The sequence below is a fragment of the Lampetra planeri genome, chromosome 3 (assembly GCF_965212315.1).
Source record: "Lampetra planeri chromosome 3, kcLamPlan1.2.h2, whole genome shotgun sequence".
Taxonomy (NCBI): domain Eukaryota; kingdom Metazoa; phylum Chordata; class Hyperoartia; order Petromyzontiformes; family Petromyzontidae; genus Lampetra; species Lampetra planeri.
This window is the reverse complement of record NC_136109.1, coordinates 388,865-403,876: the sequence shown is the minus strand read 5'-3', so window position 1 is coordinate 403,876 and position 15,012 is coordinate 388,865. Positions and strand designations below refer to the sequence as shown.

General features: G+C 60.9%; 1 pseudogene across 1 annotated transcript; it reads left to right on the top strand.

Annotated features, from left to right (window-relative positions):
- The first annotated feature begins 1,616 nt into the window (after positions 1–1,616).
- On the top strand, positions 1,617–2,386 carry LOC144735545 (histone H1 pseudogene; annotated as a pseudogene). Its single transcript, XR_013588647.1, has one exon. The product of XR_013588647.1 is annotated as a histone H1 pseudogene (transcript).
- Positions 2,387–15,012: the final 12,626 nt, after the last annotated feature.

The following is a 15,012-nucleotide window of genomic DNA, read 5'->3' as shown; positions in this document are numbered from 1 at the left end:
GGTGCCACAGCGACGGGGCCGCTCGGCCGAGCCAGGGAGCCGCCCGGCTTCCACCGCCGCACTGCCCCCCATCACCCCCCCCACATAAACACGCACCCGCACCCACGTAGGGCCTCGTGGTCGGGTCACCTACCCTGAGTTTTCACCCGAGGGCCCCCTAGGGGGGTTACCCCACGGTTTCTCAGGGCCAGGGAATTGGACAGGACCCTTCCCAGGCCAAGTAACACTGCGGCGCCGTGGGCGGATTTGAGATCGCACGACCACGGCGAGCTCAGAGAGCCCCGCAGTTAGAAACGCATACAAACACAAACACGGGTCAGCAAGGCAGATAGCTGGGATCAGGACCCGGGACGACTGATTGGTCGAAAGTTCAAAGGCCGGCGGGATCGCAAAAGAGCGGGAAATCCTAGGCTCAGGATTGGTCGAGAGACCAAGGCGGTCGGGACGGGGGCGCCTAGCCTTTGATGTGAATAGTTTAAAAGAAAACGCAGGGGCAGTAGGGAACTCTCTTCTTCTGGAGTTTGGACACGGGGTCAACGACGAAGGAGTCATCGGGCGAGCCGCTAGATTGTCTGCAGGACGATCTGAGCGCCGCAAGGTCACCAAGGACTACAGACGGTATCGTGTTGCGCGCCTTACAACACCTCAGAGCGGAGGGTAGGATCCGTAGGAGAGGGTTAGTTCGGGGTAAGGACGAGTAGGAAAGCGGTTTAGCAGAGAGCGCAGCATAGAATAGGGCTACACGGCACCAGAGTGTGGGTTAGAAGCGCCTTGCTGTCCCGCACACACACACGGGTGGCTCGGTTGGTTAGCAAGGGCTAATAAAATCTCGAGCGTAGTAACAAAACCGTGTTGTTGGGTGTTTTTGGAACGTGGTATTAGCGTGCACTGCATTCGCGAGTGTGTGGTCGTTGTACGCATAAAGGCCGTGGTCTCTGTACGATTGTGCGGGTACGGAGGTGTGTGCGTTAACGCCCGGGGAGAGCACTTTTGGTGTGTTGGCGTGACTACGCAGCCGTGTGAGAGGAGAATCGTCCTTGTACGATATTTGTGTTGACGTGCACGCGCGAGTGGGGGAGGGGACGAGTCGTCGTGTCGGCGTGTGCCCCGCTTGCGTGCGCTCGTTACTTGCGTAAGCTCTCGGCGTGCGTAATCGGCGTGCCCAAGGTGCGCGATCGTAACGTGGGCGGCCAGCGCGGCGCAGAGCGGCGCAGGAGTGGGTATCGCGTGTGGAGCTGTATGCGTGTGTGCGCGCACGTTCACGACGTGTGTAACACAGGTGCGCGATCCTAACGTGAGTGGTCAGGGTTGGGTGAGTGCCGTGCAGAGCTGTGTGTGGGTGTGCGCGTGCGTGGTTATCCATGCCTGCTACGCGGACCCGCGGTGGAGGGGAATCCTCGGGTGACGGCTCCCACACCCTGGGTGAGGAGCCTAGCGGCGGTTCGCTTAGCAGCGGGGGGGGCGATTGAGGATGTTAGTCCGGCCGTTAGTATTATCGAGGGAGGGATCTCGGGGGCTAGCGACCCCCACATGGCAACTTCCTCACTAGATCTGAGTGCTGGATGATCTCAGCGACGTCCGCATTCAGTACGCCGCTTCTATAATAACCTCGGGCCTGGAGGACGCTCGGTTTGAATCCGTGAGAGCGCTGATTTCGATTTCAAAGAGGCGAGGCGATAAAAGCGACGTTTTGAGATGGCGGAAACTGCTCCTGCTCAACCACCAGCTGCGGCTACTTCAGCGCCTAAAAGCCCCAAGAAGAAGCGCGCCGCTCCAAAGTCCAAGAAGGTCGGCCCCAGCGTGTCCGAGCTCATCCTCAAGGCTCTGGCCAGCAGCAAGGAGAGGAACGGCGTGTCTCTTCCTGCGCTCAAAAAGTCGCTTGCTGCCGGAGGATACGACGTGGAGAAGAACAATGCCCGCGTGAAGTTGGCCATCAAGAAGCTCGTGGCCAAAGACGCCGTGGCGCAAGTGAAGGGCAGCGGTGCATCTGGCTCTTTCAAACTCAACAAGGAAAAGGCTGCCGCAAAGGCGAAGCCCAAGTCGTCAACATCAAAGCCCGCAGCTAAAAAGCCCGCGGCAGCCAAGAAGGTGAAGAAGCCCGCGGCAGCCAAGAAGACCGCGCCCAAGAAGTCTCCCAAGAAAGCAAAGAAGCCCGCGGCTGCCAAGTCGGCCAAGAGCCCCAAAAAGGTGAAGTCGGCTGTTAAGCCCAAGAAGGTGGCGAAGAGCCCAGCCAAGCCCAAGGCTGCGAAGCCCAAGGTCGCTAAGCCCAAGACCGTCAAGGCCAAGGCCGCCAAACCCAAGGTGGCCAAGCCCAAGAAGGCCGCGGCCAAGCCCAAGAAGACTGCGCCAAAGAAGTGAATCCGATCGGACGATGCTCGATTCACTCCACCTCAATGGCTCTTTTCAGAGCCACCCACTTAGTTAAAAAAAGTGAACCAGGTGCTGTGTAGGGGTCGCTAGCCCCCGAGATCCCTCCCTCGATAATACTAACAGCCGGACTAACATCATCAATCGCCCCCCCGCTGCTAAGCGAACCGCCGCTAGGCTCCTCACCCAGGGTGTGGGAGCCGTCACCCGAGGATTCCCCTCCACCGCGGGTCCGCGTAGCAGGCATGGATAACCACGCACGCGCACACCCACACACAGCTCTGCACGGCACTCACCCAACCCTGACCACTCACGTTAGGATCGCGCACCTGTGTTACACACGTCGTGAACGTGCGCGCACACACGCATACAGCTCCACACGCGATACCCACTCCTGCGCCGCTATGCGCCGCGCTGGCCGCCCACGTTACGATCGCGCACCTTGGGCACGCCGATTACGCACGCCGAGAGCTTACGCAAGTAACGAGCGCACGCAAGCGGGGCACACGCCGACACGACGACTCGTCCCCTCCCCCACTCGCGCGTGCACGTCAACACAAATATCGGACAAGGACGATTCTCCTCTCACACGGCTGCGTAGTCACGCCAACACACCAAAAGTGCTCTCCCCGGGCGTTAACGCACACACCTCCGTACCCGCACAATCGTACAGAGACCACGGCCTTTATGCGTACAACGACCACACACTCGCGAATGCAGTGCACGCTAATACCACGTTCCAAAAACACCCAACAACACGGTTTTGTTACTACGCTCGAGATTTTATTAGCCCTTGCTAACCAACCGAGCCACCCGTGTGTGTGTGCGGGACAGCAAGGCGCTTCTAACCCACACTCTGGTGCCGTGTAGCCCTATTCTATGCTGCGCTCTCTGCTAAACCGCTTTCCTACTCATCCTTACCCCGAACTAACCCTCTCCTACGGATCCTACCCTCCGCTCTGAGGTGTTGTAAGGCGCGCAACACGATACCGTCTGTAGTCCTTGGTGACCTTGCGGCGCTCAGATCGTCCTGCAGACAATCTAGCGGCTCGCCCGATGACTCCTTCGTCGCTGACCCCGTGTCCAAACTCCAGAAGAAGAGAGTTCCCTACTGCCCCTGCGTTTTCTTTTAAACTATTCACATCAAAGGCTAGGAGCCCCCGTCCCGACCGCCTTGGTCTCTCGACCAATCCTGAGCCTAGGATTTCCCGCTCTTTTGCGATCCCGCCGGCCTTTGAACTTTCGACCAATCAGTCGTCCCGGGTCCTGATCCCAGCTATCTGCCTTGCTGACCCGTGTTTGTGTTTGTATGCGTTTCTAACTGCGGGGCTCTCTGAGCTCGCCGTGGTCGTGCGATCTCAAATCCGCCCACGGCGCCGCAGTGTTACTTGGCCTGGGAAGGGTCCTGTCCAATTCCCTGGCCCTGAGAAACCGTGGGGTAACCCCCCTAGGGGGCCCTCGGGTGAAAACTCAGGGTAGGTGACCCGACCACGAGGCCCTACGTGGGTGCGGGTGCGTGTTTATGTGGGGGGGGTGATGGGGGGCAGTGCGGCGGTGGAAGCCGGGCGGCTCCCTGGCTCGGCCGAGCGGCCCCGTCGCTGTGGCACCACATAGCCCCCCGGGGTGCCAGTCCCCGTCCCGGGTTGACTGGAGCACCTCGCCTGGGTTGCCCCCACGAGGTATCGCCGCGGAGTCCGCGGGATTCGCCCGGCCCTTGTGGCTGGCCTCGGGGGTGGCGGCTCCGTCTCCTGGGGCTCCGGCGGTGGTCTCCTCCTCCATTCCAACGGCTCCCCTCGGTCTCCGGCACCTGCGGGCTGGGGAACAAACTCAGAGGCGGTGGGGTTTAAGGGTCGCCGTCCTCGTCGCCCCCGGCCCCGCCCGGGGCCCCTCGGAGCCCGGGGCTCCGTGGGGCCCATATACTGCGCGAGGCCCCCGGGCACGGGAAGTGGGGGGACCCCGGGGTTTCGGGGTACTTGGACGGCGGGGCTCCCCCCCTCGGGGGCTGCTCGCCACGGCTTCAGTCGGCGGATGTTGACCACCATCTCCCGGCCCCTCTCTCCTCCCTGAATCAGCACCGTCCATGGTGAGATCTGCCGTCTCACAATCCAGGGTCCTCGCCAGTAGGTGGTCAGCTTCCCCACCTGTCCGGCACTGACGCGGGGAGTGTACAGCCACACCTCGGAGCCCGCAGTGTAGAAGGGGGGCTCCATACGGGGTCGGGCGCCCTGCTCTTGCCGCTGGTGCGCGGCCTCTCCGTGCGGGTAGGCTCGGCCCCTGGCCTCTCGCAGGGTCTCCAGCAAGTGCTCCATGGGGTGGCTCCCTTCCTCCCGTTGCGGCGGAGGGACACCGAACAGCAGATCTGCGGGCAGGCGAGACTCGCGACCAAACATCATTAGGAACGGGGTCTGTCCTGTAGATGTGTGAACGGCGGTGGTGTAGGCGAACAGGGCATAGGGGAGGTGTTCGTCCCAGTCCTGTTGATTCGCGGCCGCCATGCGTTTAAGCTTCCCGGCCAGAGTCTGGTTCATCCTCTCTACCATCCCGTTTGCCTGGGGGTGATATGCCGTGGTTCGGTCCTTCTGGATCCCGAACTCTCGGCACAGCGCCTGGAATAGTTCGGCCTCGAATTCACTACCCTGGTCGGTAATGACTCGTTCGGGGATCCCGCACTTAAGTACGTAGTTTTCCACGAAGGCCCGGGCCACTACGAGGGCTGTTTTATCCGGGATAGCCACCGCCACGGGGTAGCGGGTGAAGTACTCCACCGCTACAAGAATATATCGTTTGCCCCGGTGGGATCGTGGAAAGGGCCCCTGCAGGTCGATTCCGACCAACTGATTCGTCCGACTGACTCGGAACGGCCTCAGGGGTACCTGGTACCTCGCCGGCTTTTGCCCACACTGCTGACAGGCCCGGCAGCCCTGCACCCAGGCGGCCACATCTTGCGCTAATTTAGGCCAGAGATACTGGCGACGCAGAGTCTCCCGGGTGCGCCGTTCCCCATCATGGCCCCCGAGCGGGTGGTCGTGTACCAGTCGTAGTAGTTGGGGTCGCACATGGGCGGGAACGCAGATGCACCCCGGCTGCCCAGCGTCGGCCAGTTCCCTCACCACCCCGTTTTCTACACACAACCGGGCATACAAACCGCTCCAGGGCCCTGGTAGTGCATCCTTCCTCTCTCGCAGTGCCGCCTCCACCGCCGCCAGATCCGGATCCCGCTGCTGGGTTTGTCGCAGCTGCTCGTCGTCCAAGCCCGGGAAGGCGCAGCCGACATCCTCTTGGATCCGCCCGGTTGGGGTGGGATGATCCGTCTGTCCCCGGGCTCCTTCTGCAGGGGTTCCTGCGGCGCACACTGCACTCTCTCTCGGGGGGGGGAGTTTAGTTTCCGCGCGCTCCTTGGGTTCTGCTGCCTGGCGGCAGCGTCCCCCCGTGAAGCACGGGCAGGCGTCTCCCTACCTCGTCTCAGCGCGCACCGCGGGCCGTCTTGACAAGGCGTCCGCGTTCGCGTGTGTTCGCCCCGCTCGGTACTCGATCTGCAGGTTGTACTCCTGCAGCTGCGCCAGCCATCGAGCCATCTGCCCCCGCGGTTCCTTGAATGTAAGGAGGAACTGCAGTGCATAATGATCGGTGCGCACACGACATTTCCTGCCGTACAAGTACGGTCGGAACTGTTTACACGCGAAAATTACAGCATACAGTTCCTGACGGGTTACACAATAGTTCAGTTCGGCCCCGCTCAGGGTCCGACTGGCGTATGCGATGACCCGCTCCGTCCCACCCTGCACTTGCGACAGCACCGCGCCCAGCCCACTGCTGCAGGCGTCAGTGTCCAAAATAAAATCGGTGGTGAAATCTGGGAAAGCCAAGGTGGGGGTGTGGGTGAGGTGGTCTTTGAGTGTGGTGAAAGCCGTCTGGCAGGCCTCCGACCACTGATAGGGGTTCTTAGGGGAGGTGAGTTGGGTGAGGGGGCGTGCAATCTCACTGAATCCCTTTACAAATCGACGGTAATAAGTGGCGAGTCCCAAGAATGACCTGATCTCCGTCAGGTTCCTCGGCCGCGGCCAATCCACTACGGCACGCACCTTCTCGGGATCGGTGCTCACCCCTGCCTCGCTGACTCGGTGTCCGAGGTACCCCACCTCGCGTTGCGCAATGTAACACTTACGTGGCTTGAGCTTGAGATGGGCTGCTCGCAGTCGCTGGAATACTTCCCGCAGCCTGGACCAGTGTTCGGACAGCGACCTACTGAACACTATTACGTCGTCCAGGTAAATCAGGCACTGTTCCCACTGCAAGCCCCGCATCACCAACTCCATCAACCGCTGGAACGTCGCGGGCGCGTTAGTGAGTCCGAACGGCAACACTCGAAACTCAAACAGGCCCATCGGGGTGGTGAATGCTGTTTTTGGCCGATCCTCCTCCGTCATCTCCACCTGCCAGTAACCGGACGCCAGATCGAGGGTGGAAAAATACCGCGCTCCTGCGAGACTGTCGAAGGTGTCGTCGATGCGTGGGATGGGAAAAGCGTCGCCGAGGGTGACTGCGTTCAATTTTCGGTAATCAACGCAGAACCGAGTCGATCCGTCCTTTTTCGTTACCAGTACCACCGGGGCAGACCAAGGGCTCGCGGAGGGCTGGATTATGTTATCGCGTAGCATATCCGTGACTGCCTCTTTGATCTGGGTCCGTTCAGGCGCGCCCACTCGGTATGCGGGGAGTTTGATGGGTCGGGCTGCACCTGTGTCAATTTGGTGCTTGACCAGGTCGGTCCGGCCCACGTCCGAATCGTGCTCACTGAACACGTCGGCGTACTCCCGCAATAACCCGCGCAGCTGATCGGCCTCCCCCTTAGGTAAGGCTGCCCAAGGCACATGTAACGCATCCTGCAGGGGAACAATCTCGGCTCGGGGGGTCGGGCCGACCCGCCAGGCCAGATCCTGGCTGTCCTCGGGGCGGCCAGGGTCCTCCGCCCAGAGTGCGAACACCGAGTCGTTCGAGTGGCGAGCGTGCAGGGGGTGTACGGTGGCTACCGGGGTGCGTCGTCGTATCATTGCCGGGGTACTGTGTGGGTTAAACACACGTATTAACAGCCGGCCCCCATCTGCGTTTACCAGTGTGGCTGACCCTACCACCCCGTATCGCGATGCCAACTCCGGGTGAGGAGTCAGCATTACCTCGCCCGATGGTCGGTGGGTTGGGTCGGTGGAGAGGGTTGCCACTGGCACCAGCATCTCGGCGAGAGGCCCGATGGTGACGGCCGACACCAGCGTAGCGGCCACGGGTGTGAAGCGTGGGCGATTCGGCTCCTGTCCTAGGAACGGAATCCGCTCCCCGCTGCCCTCCACCGTAGCGCATCGTTGCCGGGGCTGTACGTTAAGTCCCAACTTTTCCAGGAGGTCCGTTCCTGCAATGCACTCGTGGCACAACACACTCGAAACGTAGAATTCCTGTGTGCACACCTGGTTTCCTAGACGGACCTCGAGGGAGACCTTCCCCAGCAACCCCATCCCGGCTCCGCTTGCCGTGTGCAGCGCGCGATCCGGGGCCTGCAGGCAGCCCACGTCCACCCCGAGCATGCTGCAGTGCGCGGCGCTCATGAGAGAGGCCACGGCGCCCGTGTCCAACAGGATCCGGGTGCGCTGCCCGTTCACCTGGCCTTCCACCAGCGACGTGGCTCCCGTTATCCCTGCCACCAGCTCCCGCAGCCAATCGCCCGAGGTCCCTGCGCCCTTGGGTGTTGTCGTTGTAACCTGTTTATGGATCACTCGCTCGCCATTATTATTACAGCTGGTTTGGGTCGGGTCCACGTCGATTTCATCCCCCGGTGGTCCCCTCTCTAGGGGGGGCTTAGTGTTTGACCTATGCATCGGCCTCGCACGGGCGAGCTGAGGGCAGTCCCTCATGAGATGCCCTCGACGGTCGCACACATAACACGTCCTGGGAGGAGTGGCGGCTCTGTGGCGAACTTTCTGCCCACTCCCTCCTCCCCCCGTGCGCTGTTGCTCATACTCTGCTTCTAGTCGGGCTATCCTTCCAGTTAGCCCTCCTACCGCGGAGTCTAGGTCCCCCATTTCGGATCGGATGGTCTCAACGGAGGATTGCACCTGGGTTACCTGGCCGGCTATATCTCCCATGCCGGTCTGTAACCCAGCTACCCAACCCGGGGTTGTCTCGCGGGACACGGGAGGTTCTCTTTCCCGGCCCCTTACCGTCCTCGCGAGCTCCTGTTCCTCCTCCTCGTCTTCCGAGAGCAGGCTCGCAATGGCGCGCTCTCGTCCCAGCCCCCGGAGCTGCGCGCGTTCGCTGTGAATTCTTTCACACTTACGTGCGCGCTCGACAAGGGTGTTAAAGGGAAGACGTGGGCAGCTCATGTCTGGCTGCCACCACGCCGTGCGAGACAGGTACCGCTGGATTTTCTCGGCAGCCAGTTCCTCAATAACCTCAGTTGCGTACCCCGGGCGTGCGATCTTTGTTAACTCGCGCACATCCTCGGCGTAATCACGGAGATCTTCGCCAGGTTGGCGACGGCGCGCCTCTAAGGCCGATTTTGCTTCCTCCTCGTCACGTGTGCCAAAACGCTGATCGAGTCGGCGCATCAGCTCCTCTAGCTGTGTCTGTGCGCTCGCGGGTAACGCTTCTACAAAATCGGCTGCCCGCCCATCAAGATTCATATTAAGTTGACGTACTGCCTGCGCGTCCGTCCATCCATTAATTTCCTTGGCCCCTAAGAGATTGCGGGCGAATGCCTTCCACGAAGGGGCCCCCCTGCCGGTAAATATCAGTCTTATTTTAGCGTGAGGTAACGCGGGGGTCCGTACCGCTTCCGACACCAATTTGTAGGGGTCGCTAGCCCCCGAGATCCCTCCCTCGATAATACTAACGGCCGGACTAACATCATCAATCGCCCCCCCCGCTGCTAAGCGAACCGCCGCTAGGCTCCTCACCCAGGGTGTGGGAGCCGTCACCCGAGGATTCCCCTCCACCGCGGGTCCGCGTAGCAGGCATGGATAACCACGCACGCGCACACCCACACACAGCTCTGCACGGCACTCACCCAACCCTGACCACTCACGTTAGGATCGCGCACCTGTGTTACACACGTCGTGAACGTGCGCGCACACACGCATACAGCTCCACACGCGATACCCACTCCTGCGCCGCTCTGCGCCGCGCTGGCCGCCCACGTTACGATCGCGCACCTTGGGCACGCCGATTACGCACGCCGAGAGCTTACGCAAGTAACGAGCGCATGCAAGCGGGGCACACGCCGACACGACGACTCGTCCCCTCCCCCACTCGCGCGTGCACGTCAACACAAATATCGGACAAGGACGATTCTCCTCTCACACGGCTGCGTAGTCACGCCAACACACCAAAAGTGCTCTCCCCGGGCGTTAACGCACACACCTCCGTACCCGCACAATCGTACAGAGACCACGGCCTTTATGCGTACAACGACCACACACTCGCGAATGCAGTGCACGCTAATACCACGTTCCAAAAACACCCAACAACACGGTTTTGTTACTACGCTCGAGATTTTATTAGCCCTTGCTAACCAACCGAGCCACCCGTGTGTGTGTGCGGGACAGCAAGGCGCTTCTAACCCACACTCTGGTGCCGTGTAGCCCTATTCTATGCTGCGCTCTCTGCTAAACCGCTTTCCTACTCGTCCTTACCCCGAACTAACCCTCTCCTACGGATCCTACCCTCCGCTCTGAGGTGTTGTAAGGCGCGCAACACGATACCGTCTGTAGTCCTTGGTGACCTTGCGGCTGTGGTGCCACAGCGACGGGGCCGCTCGGCCGAGCCAGGGAGCCGCCCGGCTTCCACCGCCGCACTGCCCCCCATCACCCCCCCCACATAAACACGCACCCGCACCCACGTAGGGCCTCGTGGTCGGGTCACCTACCCTGAGTTTTCACCCGAGGGCCCCCTAGGGGGGTTACCCCACGGTTTCTCAGGGCCAGGGAATTGGACAGGACCCTTCCCAGGCCAAGTAACACTGCGGCGCCGTGGGCGGATTTGAGATCGCACGACCACGGCGAGCTCAGAGAGCCCCGCAGTTAGAAACGCATACAAACACAAACACGGGTCAGCAAGGCAGATAGCTGGGATCAGGAGCCGGGACGACTGATTGGTCGAAAGTTCAAAGGCCGGCGGGATCGCAAAAGAGCGGGAAATCCTAGGCTCAGGATTGGTCGAGAGACCAAGGCGGTCGGGACGGGGGCGCCTAGCCTTTGATGTGAATAGTTTAAAAGAAAACGCAGGGGCAGTAGGGAACTCTCTTCTTCTGGAGTTTGGACACGGGGTCAGCGACGAAGGAGTCATCGGGCGAGCCGCTAGATTGTCTGCAGGACGATCTGAGCGCCGCAAGGTCACCAAGGACTACAGACGGTATCGTGTTGCGCGCCTTACAACACCTCAGAGCGGAGGGTAGGATCCGTAGGAGAGGGTTAGTTCGGGGTAAGGACGAGTAGGAAAGCGGTTTAGCAGAGAGCGCAGCATAGAATAGGGCTACACGGCACCAGAGTGTGGGTTAGAAGCGCCTTGCTGTCCCGCACACACACACGGGTGGCTCGGTTGGTTAGCAAGGGCTAATAAAATCTCGAGCGTAGTAACAAAACCGTGTTGTTGGGTGTTTTTGGAACGTGGTATTAGCGTGCACTGCATTCGCGAGTGTGTGGTCGTTGTACGCATAAAGGCCGTGGTCTCTGTACGATTGTGCGGGTACGGAGGTGTGTGCGTTAACGCCCGGGGAGAGCACTTTTGGTGTGTTGGCGTGACTACGCAGCCGTGTGAGAGGAGAATCGTCCTTGTACGATATTTGTGTTGACGTGCACGCGCGAGTGGGGGAGGGGACGAGTCGTCGTGTCGGCGTGTGCCCCGCTTGCGTGCGCTCGTTACTTGCGTAAGCTCTCGGCGTGCGTAATCGGCGTGCCCAAGGTGCGCGATCGTAACGTGGGCGGCCAGCGCGGCGCAGAGCGGCGCAGGAGTGGGTATCGCGTGTGGAGCTGTACGCGTGTGTGCGCGCACGTTCACGACGTGTGTAACACAGGTGCGCGATCCTAACGTGAGTGGTCAGGGTTGGGTGAGTGCCGTGCAGAGCTGTGTGTGGGTGTGCGCGTGCGTGGTTATCCATGCCTGCTACGCGGACCCGCGGTGGAGGGGAATCCTCGGGTGACGGCTCCCACACCCTGGGTGAGGAGCCTAGCGGCGGTTCGCTTAGCAGCGGGGGGGCGATTGATGATGTTAGTCCGGCCGTTAGTATTATCGAGGGAGGGATCTCGGGGGCTAGCGACCCCCACAAATTGGTGTCGGAAGCGGTACGGACCCCCGCGTTACCTCACGCTAAAATAAGACTGATATTTACCGGCCGGGGGGCCCCTTCGTGGAAGGCATTCGCCCGCAATCTCTTAGGGGCCAAGGAAATTAATGGATGGACGGACGCGCAGGCAGTACGTCAACTTAATATGAATCTTGATGGGCGGGCAGCCGATTTTGTAGAAGCGTTACCCGCGAGCGCACAGACACAGCTAGAGGAGCTGATGCGCCGACTCGATCAGCGTTTTGGCACGCGTGACGAGGAGGAAGCAAAATCGGCCTTAGAGGCGCGCCGTCGCCAACCTGGCGAAGATCTCCGTGATTACGCCGAGGATGTGCGCGAGTTAACAAAGATCGCACGCCCGGGGTACGCAACTGAGGTTATTGAGGAACTGGCTGCCGAGAAAATCCAGCGGTACCTGTCTCGCACGGCGTGGTGGCAGCCAGACATGAGCTGCCCACGTCTTCCCTTTAACACCCTTGTCGAGCGCGCACGTAAGTGTGAAAGAATTCACAGCGAACGCGCGCAGCTCCGGGGGCTGGGACGAGAGCGCGCCATTGCGAGCCTGCTCTCGGAAGACGAGGAGGAGGAACAGGAGCTCGCGAGGACGGTAAGGGGCCGGGAAAGAGAACCTCCAGTGTCCCGCGAGACAACCCCGGGATGGGTTGCCGGTATACAAACGGGTATAAAGGATGTCTCCGGCCAGGTAACCCAGGTAGGTGACAGGGTAACCCAGGTAGGTGACAGGGTAACCCAAGTAGACAACAAGGTAACCCAAGTACGGGCACACATGACTGCGCTGGAGACAATGGTAGAGACGGTCCAGGCCGAGGTAGGAGGATTAACTGGGAGGATAGCCCGACTAGAAGCAGAGTATGAGCAACAGCGCACGGGGGGAGGAGGGAGTGGGCAGAAAGTTCGCCACAGAGCCGCCACTCCTCCCAGGACGTGTTATGTGTGCGACCGTCGAGGGCATCTCATGAGGGACTGCCCTCAGCGCGCCCGTGCGAGGCCGATGCATAGGTCAAACACTAAGCCCCCCCTAGAGAGGGGACCACCAGGGGATGAAATCGACGTAGACCCGACCCAAACCAGCTGTAATAATAATGGCGAGCGAGTGATCCATAAACAGGTTACAACGACAACACCCAAGGGCGCATGGACCTCGGGCGATTGGCTGCGGGAGCTGGTGGCAGGGATAACGGGAGCCACGTCGCTGGTGGAAGGCCAGGTGAACGGGCAGCGCACCCGGATCCTGTTGGACACGGGCGCCGTGGCCTCTCTCATGAGCGCCGCGCACTGCAGCATGCTCGGGGTGGACGTGGGCTGCCTGCCGGCCCCGGATCGCGCGCTGCACACGGCAAGCGGAGCCGGGATGGGGTTGCTGGGGAAGGTCTCCCTCGAGGTCCGTCTAGGAAACCAGGTGTGCACACAGGAATTCTACGTTTCGAGTGTGTTGTGCCACGAGTGCATTGCAGGAACGGACCTCCTGGAAAAGTTGGGACTTAACGTACAGCCCCGGCAACGATGCGCTACGGTGGAGGGCAGCGGGGAGCGGATTCCGTTCCTAGGACAGGAGCCGAATCGCCCACGCTTCACACCCGTGGCCGCTACGCTGGTGTCGGCCGTCACCATCGGGCCTCTCGCCGAGATGCTGGTGCCAGTGGCAACCCTCTCCACCGACCCAACCCACCGACCATCGGGCGAGGTAATGCTGACTCCTCACCCGGAGTTGGCATCGCGATACGGGGTGGTAGGGTCAGCCACACTGGTAAACGCAGATGGGGGCCGGCTGTTTATACGTGTGTTTAACCCACACAGTACCCCGGCAATGATACGACGACGCACCCCGGTAGCCACCGTACACCCCCTGCACGCTCGCCACTCGAACGACTCGGTGTTCGCACTCTGGGCGGAGGACCCTGGCCGCCCCGAGGACAGCCAGGATCTGGCCTGGCGAGTCGGCCCGACCCCCCGAGCCGAGATTGTTCCCCTGCAGGATGCGCTACATGTGCCTTGGGCAGCCTTACCTAAGGGGGAGGCCGATCAGCTGCGCGGGTTATTGCGGGAGTACGCCGACGTGTTCAGTGAGCACGATTCGGACGTGGGCCGGACCGACCTGGTCAAGCACCAAATTGACACAGGTGCAGCCCGACCCATCAAACTCCCCGCATACCGAGTGGGCGCGCCTGAACGGACCCAGATCAAAGAGGCAGTCACGGATATGCTACGCGATAACATAATCCAGCCCTCCGCGAGCCCTTGGTCTGCCCCGGTGGTACTGGTAACGAAAAAGGACGGATCGACTCGGTTCTGCGTTGATTACCGAAAATTGAACGCAGTCACCCTCGGCGACGCTTTTCCCATCCCACGCATCGACGACACCTTCGACAGTCTCGCAGGAGCGCGGTATTTTTCCACCCTCGATCTGGCGTCCGGTTACTGGCAGGTGGAGATGACGGAGGAGGATCGGCCAAAAACAGCATTCACCACCCCGATGGGCCTGTTTGAGTTTCGAGTGTTGCCGTTCGGACTCACTAACGCGCCCGCGACGTTCCAGCGGTTGATGGAGTTGGTGATGCGGGGCTTGCAGTGGGAACAGTGCCTGATTTACCTGGACGACGTAATAGTGTTCAGTAGGTCGCTGTCCGAACACTGGTCCAGGCTGCGGGAAGTATTCCAGCGACTGCGAGCAGCCCATCTCAAGCTCAAGCCACGTAAGTGTTACATTGCGCAACGCGAGGTGGGGTACCTCGGACACCGAGTCAGCGAGGCAGGGGTGAGCACCGATCCCGAGAAGGTGCGTGCCGTAGTGGATTGGCCGCGGCCGAGGAACCTGACGGAGATCAGGTCATTCTTGGGACTCGCCACTTATTACCGTCGATTTGTAAAGGGATTCAGTGAGATTGCACGCCCCCTCACCCAACTCACCTCCCCTAAGAACCCCTATCAGTGGTCGGAGGCCTGCCAGACGGCTTTCACCACACTCAAAGACCACCTCACCCACACCCCCACCTTGGCTTTCCCAGATTTCACCACCGATTTTATTTTGGACACTGACGCCTGCAGCAGTGGGCTGGGCGCGGTGCTGTCGCAAGTGCAGGGTGGGACGGAGCGGGTCATCGCGTACGCCAGTCGGACCCTGAGCGGGGCCGAACTGAACTATTGTGTAACCCGTCAGGAACTGTATGCTGTAATTTTCGCGTGTAAACAGTTCCGACCGTACTTGTACGGCAGGAAATGTCGTGTGCGCACCGATCATTATGCACTGCAGTTCCTCCTTACATTCAAGGAACCGCGGGGGCAGATGGCTCGATGGC